We start from the raw sequence: 12,130 nt of genomic DNA, 5'->3' as shown, positions 1-12,130 counted from the left end.
TTTAAATGTAGTTATGAAAACATTTATTTTGCAGTCAGTCTCCAGGAACATGATAACCTTGAGAGGAACATAGCTGTGATATAGAATAGGGTGATGTGTAAGGGACTTTCTTATTTTGTATGTTACATATTTATAGATATGTTTTTTATAAACACATTGTCATGAAATAAGCAATAGTTATAGTATTAAGAGAACAGATTTATTTTTTTCAGGGACAAGAAATAAAAAGTTCTAAAGGATGATCGCTTTGCTTTGGGTCTTGCAAGTTAATAGAAATTAACTTCAAATTAACTGCCTTGCAACAACAAGGCAGTGTACATGGCTCATAGAATAAAAAATGAAAAAGATACTTTGGATAAACATACATAAAGGTGGTGTAAAAAAATTGCCCACAAATAACCAAGCATAATCAGACCAACATGAGTATACTGTCAAGTTTGGAGGCATAACCAAAAGTAGGAGTGACCTGTAATTCTCAGGGACCAGCACCATTTAGTTGATTCTTAAGTTGGGCTTTGAAGAATGAGTAAATTTCAGCATTTAAACAATGATGGGGAAGGGTATTCTTCTAGCGAGTTGGTGACATCTTCAGCAAAGGTCAGTTTTACTTCCTTGTTCAGAATCCTCCCATTGCCTTTTCACCTCGCCTGAATGGAACCTGGAATCCTTATTCTGGTCTGCAAGGGCATACTTGATATGCACTCTGCCCTTGGTTTCCTCTTTCTTTCAGATGCCATATCTCAACTGCCCCTTTCCACTAGACTCTAAGATTGATGAAGCAGGGGCTTTGTCTTCCATGTTCCCTCCTGTATCTCCAGTGCCTAGCTCTAAGTGCTCAATAAATGAGTATACAATGAATGAAAAGAATTCAAAAGACATGTGCTAGGATGTAAGATGTGTTTGCAGGAGTGCGCATAGATTACTGGTCTTGAATACGATATAAAGTTTTGGGTGATTTTAAGGGACTGGATATGGTAACATTGCAGTGTGAAGGATGGACCTGGAGAACTCCCGTTGCCTGACTACTATTGCGGAGATTTGCTTCTCTCTCTTTTGCTTTTTTTTTTCTTAAATCTGCTCCCCTTCTTTTATGTTTTCTTTCTCTCACTAATTCTTTCCCTTACCCCCTGTGATTCTGTTACCATCTTCTATCTTTTCTAAAGGGAGGAAGTCTGTCAGGAGCTGGTCCTTCTTCTCTATCCCCCAGCCCCACCAGGACCTAGAGTTGTTGTCCTCCTGTGGAAGGGGTCCTAGCGGTAGAATGAGATTCAGAGGCTAGATTGCATTGATGCATAATAAACTTCTTTAAGCCAGACTGTCAAAAGGATTGGCATTTGTAATAAATAATAGCAGGTATTTGGGAAAAGTCAGGTGGAAAATAAGAAAATAGCATCATCCAAGAGGGGAATTCAGTCTTCAGGGTTGTCAGCTCAGCACACTGTTAGCAACAGCTTGGAGGAAATCATAAAAAAATTTTCACAGATCAGCCAGAAATAAACTCCAGACTGCCAAATCAGGTGTGATTTCTTAGAGAAGTTGCTTTTCATTCCCTATGATCCTGTTTGGTCTGGTCAGTAATCAAAAGTCAATATTCAGTTTGATTTTACTTCTTTCTAAGACCATTATAAAAGTCTTCATTCATTGTGTATCTGATGAGACACAGGGAAATAAAGGATGTATCCATGCATCTTAGGAAAATGGAGTGCACACACATGAAGTAGCTAAAATTATAACAAAGCTACATTTAAATTTAGGCAGTAGCAGGATACCTGGGTGGCTCAGTCGGTTAGGCATCTGACTTCGGCTCAAGTCATGGTCTCACACTTCATGGGTTCAAGCCCCATGTCAGGCTCTGTGCTGATAGCTCAGAGCCTGGAGCCTGCTTCAGATTCTGTGTCTCCCTCCCTCTCTGCCCCTCCCCCGCTCATTTTCTCTCTCCCTCTATCTCTCTCTCTCTCTCAAAAATAAATAAAAGATAAAGAATATTTTAAAAACAAATAAATTTAGGCAGTAGCAATGAGCTATTGATAACGATCCTAAGGAGAAAGTGAGCAGCAGCCAGAATTTTGACATAAATTTTAACGATTTGTTAATGTGTGGACCATTGGAGAGGTGAAGGGAAGAATATGGCAGATAAACAAATGATGGAAATAGATAATACAACTGTGGGGAAGGGGACAGATTTTGCTAGAAAGCGCCCCACATCCCTGACTGGTAAGGGTGATTCTGTGGAAGTAATTAGAATGGAAAGGAAGGAAAAAAGAGTCTTGTATTCCAGACTTTCTATGACTAACCCCAAAATGACTAAATCAGCAGCCGAACATACCCACAGGGTTTCTGAGACTCCAAGAAAGGGAAGTAACAGTCACTGAGAACGCACTTTGTGTTGGTAAGTGCTTAAATGTTTTCTTTCTATTGAAGTCCTTGAAACATTGAGAGGGTTTTATTATGACCACATTTATAAATGGAGACCTAATCTGTAGGTGAAGAAATCTGCCCTGGCTAATAAGAGATAGAGCCAGGATTCTAGTTCAGGCTGCCACTTCCCCTTATTTTCTGGGATACATTTCTTTATTCAGTAAACCTAGATTGGTGCTATCCAATAAACACATGAGCCACATCATATGTGTAGTTTAAACTTTTCTACTAGCCAGTGCAAAATGAAACAGGTGAAATTTATTTTCATAATATATTTTCTTTAACTCCATATGCCAAGCTATTGTCCAAACTATATACATATCATGTAACATATTAAAAACTATTGAGATATTTTACATTTTTGTGAGCTAAATCTTTGACATCCCAAGTCTGTTTTACGCTTAAAGCACATCTTGATGTGAACTTAGCCACATTTCAAGTTGCTGCATGTGGCTACCAAATGAGCAGAAGTCCAAGAAAAAGGATTGAGGCTCATCCTGAAAAATCAAAGGTAGAAGCTCTGCCTTGAAGTCATAGGGAGGAATTAAGATGGGGCAGGAGAGCAGCTTCCCCTAAGATGGAAAAACTGTGGAAGAAAGGTACCGTACATGGAAGGCAGGACTGCTTATTAAAGGAAAGTAAAGACACAGAGCACAAAGCACAGAGTTTTGGAGTCACTGTGTTGTGCACCGGAAACTAATGTAAACACTGTGTCTCAACTATACTTCAATAAAAAATTAAATTACTAAATTAAGAAAGTAAAAAAAATGTTTTTAATTAAGAAAATAAAGACATGGGGTGCTTGCCTGGCTCAGGCGATGGAGCATGTGACTCTTAATCTTGGGGTTGTAAATTCAGGCCCCATGTTGGGTGTAGATATTACATAAAAATAAAATCTTAAAAAATGTAAAAAAGAAAGTAAAGACATTACCATGTCATTTAAGACATATTACGGACTGAAGGGCCATTTATGGAGCAGTAAAGTCATACCAATCTTTATCACTACCTCCAGTAACGACCACAGGAAAACTGTGGCATTGAGTGCTAGATGCTGAACCATATTTAGCCAGGGGGATAACATGTTTTGGCAAATGTAACCATTAAGAATGGAACCACAGCTGTTAATACATATATTTTTATATATGCATGGTGTTGACAAAAGAATGTCTTCTTCCAAAGGCCTAATGCCTTTTTCAGATGGGAAATGTAATGTCCTGCTTTAGGAAATAACCATGAACAAACTACCTTATATGGGAATTTCCACAGACTTCAGCTCTACCTAGAGCAAGATAAATGATAGTTTCAGACTTCTATTGCAGCAAAACAGGAATTATTTTAAAATGTTCTTGGAATTTCCCCTTCATTCCCTTCCTGTGATTGTGCTGCCTACTTTGTTGCCTTTGTCCCACTTAACCCCTGTCTTTCAGTCTTTTCCTGTTACATTTACTTTTCTTTCTTTTTTATTTATTTATTTATTTATTTTTGATGGTAAGCTGTGTACTAGGGTCATGTTCTCGGTTCTCTTACATCTTGGACTTTAATTCTTCTTCTTTAATTCTTTTCCTACACCTGAAAAGTGAAAAGGATAAATTAGAAACCTTCACCATCATTCACATCCTTCACTTTGCAGCTTGGAGACTCATTTTTTAAAATAATAGTGAATATATATATATATATATATATATATATATATATATATGTTTTTTTTTTTTAATTTTAGAGAGAGCACACAAACAGGGGAGAGGGGCAGAGGGAGAAGGAGAGAATCTTAAACAGGGTCCACACTCAGCACAGAGCCCAACGAGGGGCTCCATCCCATAACCCTGGAACCATGACCTCAGCTGAAATCAAGAGTCTGACGCTCAACTGAGTGAGCCATGGCCGCCCCCCATGGCAAAATACATTTTTAAGTGTATAGTTCAGTGGCATTAACTACATTAACATTGTTGTGCTACCATCTCCAGAACTCTTTTCCTCTTGCAGAACTGAAAATCTTAACTCCCCATTCCCCTCCATCCCCAGCCCCTGGCACCCACCATTCTACTTCCTGTCTCTATGAATTTGACTACTTCAGATACCTCATGTTATGTTTAATCGTAAGCATTTGTCTTTTTGCAACTGGCTTATTTCACTTAGTGTAATGTCTTTAAGGCTCATTCATGTTGTTGTATGTCTCAGAATTACCTTCCTTTTTGAGGCTGACTAATATTTCATTGTGTGTATATATCACATTTTGTTTATTCATTTGTCAGCAGATATTTGTGTTGCTTCCACTTTTGTTTTGGCTGTCATGAATAATACTGCTGTCCACATAGGTGGACAGATATCTCTTGGAATCCCTGTTTTCAATTTGTTTAGATACAGAAGTAGAGTTGTTCGGTCACATGGTAACTCAGTTATTTTTTGAGCATGACCATACTGGTTTTCATAGTGACTGCACCATTTCGTATTCCCACTGATGGTGCAGAAGGGTTCCAATATCTCCACATCCCGAACGTTTGTTATTTTCCTTTTCTCTTTTTCTTTTTTTTAATAGTAGCCATCCTAATTTGTTTAAGGTGGTATCTCATTTTGATTTTGATTTGCATTACTCTAATGACTAATGATATTGAGCATCCTTTTATGCACTTATTGGCCATTTGTATACCTTATTTGGAGAAAAGTCTATTTAGGTCTCCTGCCCACTTTTTAATCTGGTTGGTTTTTTGGTTGTGGTTGAATTGTATGAGCTCTTTATAGATTCTGGATATTAACTCCTTATCAAATATATAATTTGCAGGTATTTTCTCCCATTCCATGTGTTGTTTTTTAACTCTGTTGTTTATGTCCTTTGATGCACAAAAGGGTTTTTTTTGCTTTTTTGGGTTTTTTTGAGGGCTTAACGAACAGCATTTATTATCTCTTAGTTCTGGAGGCCAGGTGTCTGAGATCAAGGTGTTGGCTGGGCTGGTTCCTCCTCAGAAGGTTATGGGGGAGAATCTGTTCCATGTCTCTCCCCTATCTCCTGGGGGCTTTCCTGGCAATCTTTTGCATCCTTGACTTGTAGAATCATCACTACCATTCCTGCGTTTGTTCTCATGGCCTCCTTCCTGTGTGTATGATGCACAGAAGTTTTTAATGTTGATGTAGTCCCAGTTGTCTATTTTTACTTTTGTTGCCTCTGCTTTTGGTGTCCTATCCAAGAAATCATTGACACATTCAGTGTCATGAAGCTTTTCCCATATGTTTTCTTCTAAGAGTTTTATTTGACCCATATGGAGTTAATTTCTGTATATGGTGTAAGATTAAGAGTTCAACTCAATTTTTTTGCTCGTGGATATAAATTTTCCTACCACCATTTGTTGAAAAGACTCTCCCCATTGAATGGTCTTGACACCCTTGTCTAAATGGTCTTGACACCCATTTGACCATATTTGTGAGGGTTTATTTCTAGGCTCTCAGTTCTATACCATTGGTCTGTCTGTCTGTTTTTTTTTTAATTTTTTTTTTTTTTTACTGTTTATTATTTTTGAGAGAGAGAGAGAGAGAGAGAGAGACAGAGAGCAAGCAGGGAAGGGGCAGAGAGAGGGAGACAGAATCGGAAGCAGGCTCCAGGCTCTGAGCTCTCAGCACAGAGCCCAACGCAGGGCTCGAACTCACAGACCGCGAGATCATGACCTGAGCCGTAGTTGGCCACCCAACCGACCGAGCCGCCCAGGCGCCCCTGTGTGTCTGTCTTTATGCCAGTTGCACGCTTGCACACTGTTTGATATTAGAATTTTATAGTAAGTTTTGAAATCAGTGTGAGACCTCCAACTTTGTCTCTTTCAAGATTGATTTGGCTCTTTGAGGTCTCCTGGAATTTCATATGGATTTTAGGATGGATTTTTTCTATTTCTGCAAAAAAACATTATTGAGATTTTGATAGGGATTAAAGCCTCATTTTTGAATTCTGAAAGTAAGGGGGTTATTTTTGCCCAGGAATTTAAATCAAGGCAGAAGTTTCTACCTATAGCAAGATGTCAAAGAAGGCCTGGAGGCTTGGGGATGGCCTTAGGCATCTATGGGTGGTGGGAGGTATATGCTGGAATAGTTCTGTTGGAGCAAAGATTAGGAACAAGGAATGATCTCGCATATACTTGCAGTAGTGCCTTAAAATATGCTTAAGGAATTGTGTAGGGGGTCTTCACTCTCTGCTGCAGGCACTTTTGACTTCTGATACCCTTTTTGACTTCTCTGTGACCCAGTAGTAGTATACTGAGTGACTGACATTGCTATAGTAATTATCTTCCCCACTTTGTTTCTAATACGCTATTTAATTCTTACAAAAAGATTGTGAAGTAAACAAACATGTGCTGTCTTTGATGTACAAGCAAGGAAAGTGAAGACTTTGCAGAAAACCTGCTGGTGGCCATGTAATAGCTAGAATGGCAGAAAGCCAGAGGGAGGCCTCAGGAGCCTGGTGCAGCCTTCCCTCTGTGGGGCACTTGGGCACCAAAGCCAAAGGGTAGAGATGTGATCACTCCTTACAGTGGTGGAGGCTTTATGGAAGCCATCTAGTATAACCCACTGGCTCCTTTGACTCTCTGCTGCCTGTCCTTAAGGGGACACAAAAGAGTGTGCTAAGTTGGGGGAACAGTGGTTGGGGAAGGGGGCTCATTGTGGGCAGGGGATTCACAGTTGGAAGGAAAAAAAATGGCTGGCAATGAGGCCAGAAAGGTAAGTACGTTGTGAAGAGTTACGTTGTTAGAAGATGGGGGAGGGACAGTACATGGTTCCCCCAACTGAAAAGGCACTTTGAGACCAAAAAAGGAAGCAGGTGGCTCCACACAGTTTACAGACTTTTATTTAGGGTAATTTACTGACAAGGGGGGCAAAGGGTGGGGAGGATAGAGCAGAAAACAATCCATGGCAGCTGCATAGTTATTTTCCATAAAGTCCAGATCTTAGTTCACAGATTTTATAGAGCAAGGGGACATGCAGAAGGGCACTATAGTGAGATCAAAGGGTTTGCACACACCTCAAAGGGCTTGCATACACCTGACAGCTAACCTTTAATTAGATCTTGTGGTACCACCTGTGCATCAGGAAGGGGGAGGGCTATGTTATATCTAACATAGAGAGGCCAAAACAAGCCTTACTCATCCCAGCCATGGCAGGCATTTCTAAGGTATGCTTGTCAGTCTCCAAGGGGCCTGGAACATATAGCCCCCAAAAAAGCCATCAGTTGAACTTGAACATGATACAGAGCCAAAGGGATGGGGTCAGTATTGTCAGCACTCCTACATATGTTGCATATGTTATGCCAAGGTCTTTAAACTGTATCCCATATAAAATAGACATCCATAGAAATCTTCTAAACTGAGACATGGTATGATCAGATTTGCATTAAGAAAAGCTTTGATGGCAGTAGGGGAGAGGAGAAATATTGATAATGGTGATATTTATTTTGTATTTAACACTTAGTATGTGCCACTTGTCAACCTTAAAAATAAAATAGCCAGTTATTTTCCTAGGAAAATGAGTTTATCTGGGAATAGGATTGGAACTGCAATTTGGGACAAGTAAACTATGGCAAACCATAGGTAAGTCCAAAGGGACAAAGGGAAGCTTGCTTTTATTAGGTGTTAAGGGGAAATTGGGGAGGATTGTTGTGAACAAAAGTTCACTAGGGAAGAATAGGAGTTGGAGACTGTGATTGATTTTGGAGCAGGGAGCTATTGTCCCACTTTTTCTTAAAAGCCAGAGATAAAATTTCTATGGGAAAAGTGCCCTTTCTTGTCAAGATAAGAATTACCTTCCTTCTTCCTGCTGATTATGAGTGGTGATGGTGTGTTAGTGAGAGCTCCCCCTTCAGGGCTTCCTGCCATTTTCAGTGAGGTTTCCATGTGCTTTTCATAGGAGCTGTATGGGGTATGGCTATAACAATTTCCTTTTTAGAAATAAAAGTGGGGCACTGGGGTGGCTCAGTCCATTAAATGTCTGATGTCATCTTAGGTCATGATTTCACGGTTCGTGGGTTTGAGCCCCACATCGAGCTCCGTGCTTACAACTCAGAGCCTGGAACCTGCTTTGCATTCTGTGTCTCCCTCTCTGTCTGCCCCTCCCCCACTTGCACTCTGTTGGTCTCGCTCTCAAAAATAAATCAACATTAAAAAATTTTGAAAAAAAGAAAGAAAAGAGGGGCACCTGGGTGGCTCAGTGGGTTAAGCATTGACTCGATTTTGGCTCAGGTCACCATGGTTTGTGAGATCAAGCCCCAAGTGGGGCTCAGCACTGGCAGTGTGGAACCTTCTTGAGATTCTCTCTCTCTCTCCCTCTCAAAATAAAGAAATAAACATTTTTTTTAAAAAGTGGGGGGCCTGGATGGTTCAGTGAGTTAAGCATCCAACTCTTGGTTTCAGCTTGGGTCATGATCTTGTAACTTCATGGGTTCGAGCCCCACATTGGGCTCCGTGCTGGCGGTGCAGAGCCTTCTCGGGATTCTCTCTCTCCCTCTCTGCCCCTCTCCCCTCACGTGCTCTCTTTCAAAATAAATAAACTTTTTTAAAAAAAAAGTAGCTATTAAGTGTCAAAGCTGGGATCTGAGTTCAAGGCTGGTTGACTCTGAACCCAGCCTCTTAAGGAGAGTGAGGATGGGGTCATCAGCTGGGTATGCAGGACACTATGGGAAGGACCTTAGACATGTAAATATAAATGAAGAGAGAAATGGAAATGACATCTCATGCATTAAATCAACTACTTTTGCTGAGTGGGTTGGTGAGAAAGAAGTTGCTGAGGATGACTTCAAGAGTTTAGTTTGGGCATCCAGGTGACCAGGGACCCTCTTTTTTTTCAGTTTATTTATTTATTTTGAGAGACAGAGACAGTGTGAGTGGGGGAGGGGCAGAGAGAGAGGGAGAGAGAGAATCCCAAGCAGGCTCCACACGGTCAGCACAGAGCTCAACGTGGGGCTCGAACCCATGAAACTGCAAGACTATGACCCAAGCCAAAACTAAGAGCTGGGCTCTTAACCCACTGAGCCACCCAGGTGCCCCGCCCAGGGACACCTTTGATCAGAAGGCCATATTGGGCACTGCTGTACAATATTTGGGGGGCAGTGGGGGCAGCTGGTGATAAATAGAATGTAGTGAAACATGCCAGTTATACCTTTACTGTATAGGTAGTGCTTGTGCAATTAATTTTACACAGGGACGTGTTTCTAACTAGTTAAGATTCACTGTGATACAATTTTTAGGTTTATTTCTCTCTAACCTGGATATTCGGGAAAGATGTTGATCTCTCGTAAAATTTGCTATTAAAAATACTGAATTCTAGGGGCGCCTGGGTGGCTCAGTCAGTTGAGCGTCCAACTTCGGCTCAGGTCATGGCCTCACAGTTCGTGGGTTCAAGCCCTGCATTGGGCTCTGTGCTGACAGCCTGGAGCCTGCTTTGCATTCTGTGTCTCCCTTTCTCTCTGCCCCGCCCCCCCCCCCCTTGTTTGTTCTTTCTCTCTATCTCTCTCTCAAAATAAACATTAAATTTTTTTTAATACTGAATTCTAAGGTACAAAATGAAGTGAAACTTAATGTTATGTACAAGGTTTCTTTTTACTGTGTTCTTTCTGTTCATTTACTTCTGGGTTTTGACGTTTGTGTCTAGATCTTCATTTAGCTATTAATGGAATTGCATCTGAAAGCCCATCTTTCTGCTGGTCTTGACTATTTAACCTTAACATGTCTTACGTTGATCCTTCTCTCTTAAACAGTTTCTTTCCAATAACTCTCTCATACTTTTCTTCTTCTGAGTGGGCTTCCTACCAAACTGGCTTTTATAATTTTTATTTTTCCAGCTTTATTGAGATATGATTGGCATATAACATTGTGTAATTTTGAGGTTTACAGTGTGGTGATTTAAGACATGCAATCACCATTTTGTTGACGTTATGGTGAGAACATTAAGACTACTGTCATAGCAACTTGCAAATATATGTATTTTTAACTATGATAGTCATCATGCTGTGTATTACATACCCAAAACTTTCTCATCTTACACCTGGTAGTTTACGCCCTTTGATCATCTCCCCATTTCCCCCACCTCTCAGCCCTTGGCAAGCATCATCCTACTCTTCATTTCTATGAATTCAGTGTTTTTAGATTCCACATATAAGTGAGATCACACGGTATTTGTGTTTCTCTAGTTTATTTCACTTAGCAGAATACTCTCAGGGTCCACCCGTGAGGTTGCAAATGGCAGGATTTCCTTTTTTTTGTAAGCTGAATAATACTACATTGTATATGTATGCATACATATGCCACATTCTTTATCCATTTGTATCAATTGATGGACACTTAGGTTGTTTCCATGTCTTAACTATTGTGAATAATGCTGCAGAAAATAAGGGAATGCAGATCTCTTTTTGAGATAGTGATTTCATTTCCTTCAAATGTATACCCAGAAGTGGGATTGATGGATCATATGGTAGTTCTATTTTCAATTTTTTGAGGAACTTCGTACTGTTTTATACAGTGGCAACACCAATTTACATTCCCACCAACAGTGCACAAGGGTTTCCTTTTCTCCACATCTTACCAATACTTAACTCTTATCTTTCTGATACTAACCATTCTAACAGGTATGAGGTGATATTTCCTTGTGGTTTTGAATTTTCCTGATTATTAGTGATGTTGAGCACATTTCATGAACTTGTTGGCTATTTTTATATCTTTGGAAAATCTGTTCATGGCCTCTGCCCATTTTTTCGTCAGGTTGTTTGTGTTTTGGCTGTTGAGTTGTATGAGTTCCTTATAAATTTTGGATATTAACCTGTTCTTAGATGCATGATTTGGAAATATTTTCTTCTTTTCTGTAGGTTTCCTTTTCATTTTGTTGATTGCTTCTTCTGCTGTGTGGTGGGAACTTTCTAGTTTGATGTAGTTCCACTTATTTTTGCTTTTGTCGCTTGTGCTATTGGTATCTCATCCAAAAAATCACTATCAAGACTGATGTGAAGTTACTTTTCTGCTATGTTTTCTTCTATGAGTTTTATAGTTACAGGTCTTACGCGTAAGTCCTTAATCCATTTCGAGTTAATTTTTGTGAATGGTGTAAGATAGGGGTCCAGTGTTATTCTTTTGCACCTAGCATATGTTTTATGTCTTCTGTTTTATTATTATTTAGAAGTGGTAATATGTTTTTAATAATGGTTATGTATCAAGTAAGTGGCTTACTCAGGCTTCTCTGTGTGTTACATCCATATGATCTTGTACCTGAGAATTAACAATGCCTCTTTTTAAACTTCCTTTCTTTTTCTGAAAATTGTGTGCATGTAATATCTTTAGGAGCCACATGATGGCAGAAGCAGTGCTTTGAAACTTGTGGACTTACAAATATGCTATCTAAGAGAACATCTGCTCTGTATTTTCATCCTTTTTTCATTAAAAAAAATGGTATAGGATTTACTAGAAGGAGGCTTCAAATGCCTATCACATATCTTAAGAAAGAAAACATTACAAGTATAGTCGAGGGGCACTTGCATGGCTCAGACTGTTAATTAAACGTCTGACTCTTGATTTCGGCTCAGGTCATGATCTCATGGTTGGTAAGTTCAAGCCCTGAATTGGGCTCTGCATTGACAGTGGGAGCCTTCTTGGGATTCTCTCTCTCTCCCTCTCTTTCTGCCCTTCCCCCACTCGTGTGCACACACACTCTCTCTCACACATAAATAAACTTAAATAAAAATTTAAAAACATCA

At 39.8% G+C, this 12,130-nt stretch overlaps 1 protein-coding gene across 3 annotated transcripts in view; it reads left to right on the top strand.

Annotated features, from left to right (window-relative positions):
• Positions 1 to 12,130, top strand: part of LIMS1 (LIM zinc finger domain containing 1) — a 156,677-nt gene that overhangs the window by 58,762 nt on the left and 85,785 nt on the right. The window lies entirely within an intron of this gene.

The sequence above is a fragment of the Panthera uncia genome (assembly GCF_023721935.1).
Source record: "Panthera uncia isolate 11264 chromosome A3 unlocalized genomic scaffold, Puncia_PCG_1.0 HiC_scaffold_11, whole genome shotgun sequence".
In the NCBI taxonomy this organism is placed as follows: domain Eukaryota; kingdom Metazoa; phylum Chordata; class Mammalia; order Carnivora; family Felidae; genus Panthera; species Panthera uncia.
Note: the sequence above shows the minus strand (reverse complement) of the source record. Positions and strands in the feature narration are given on the sequence as shown.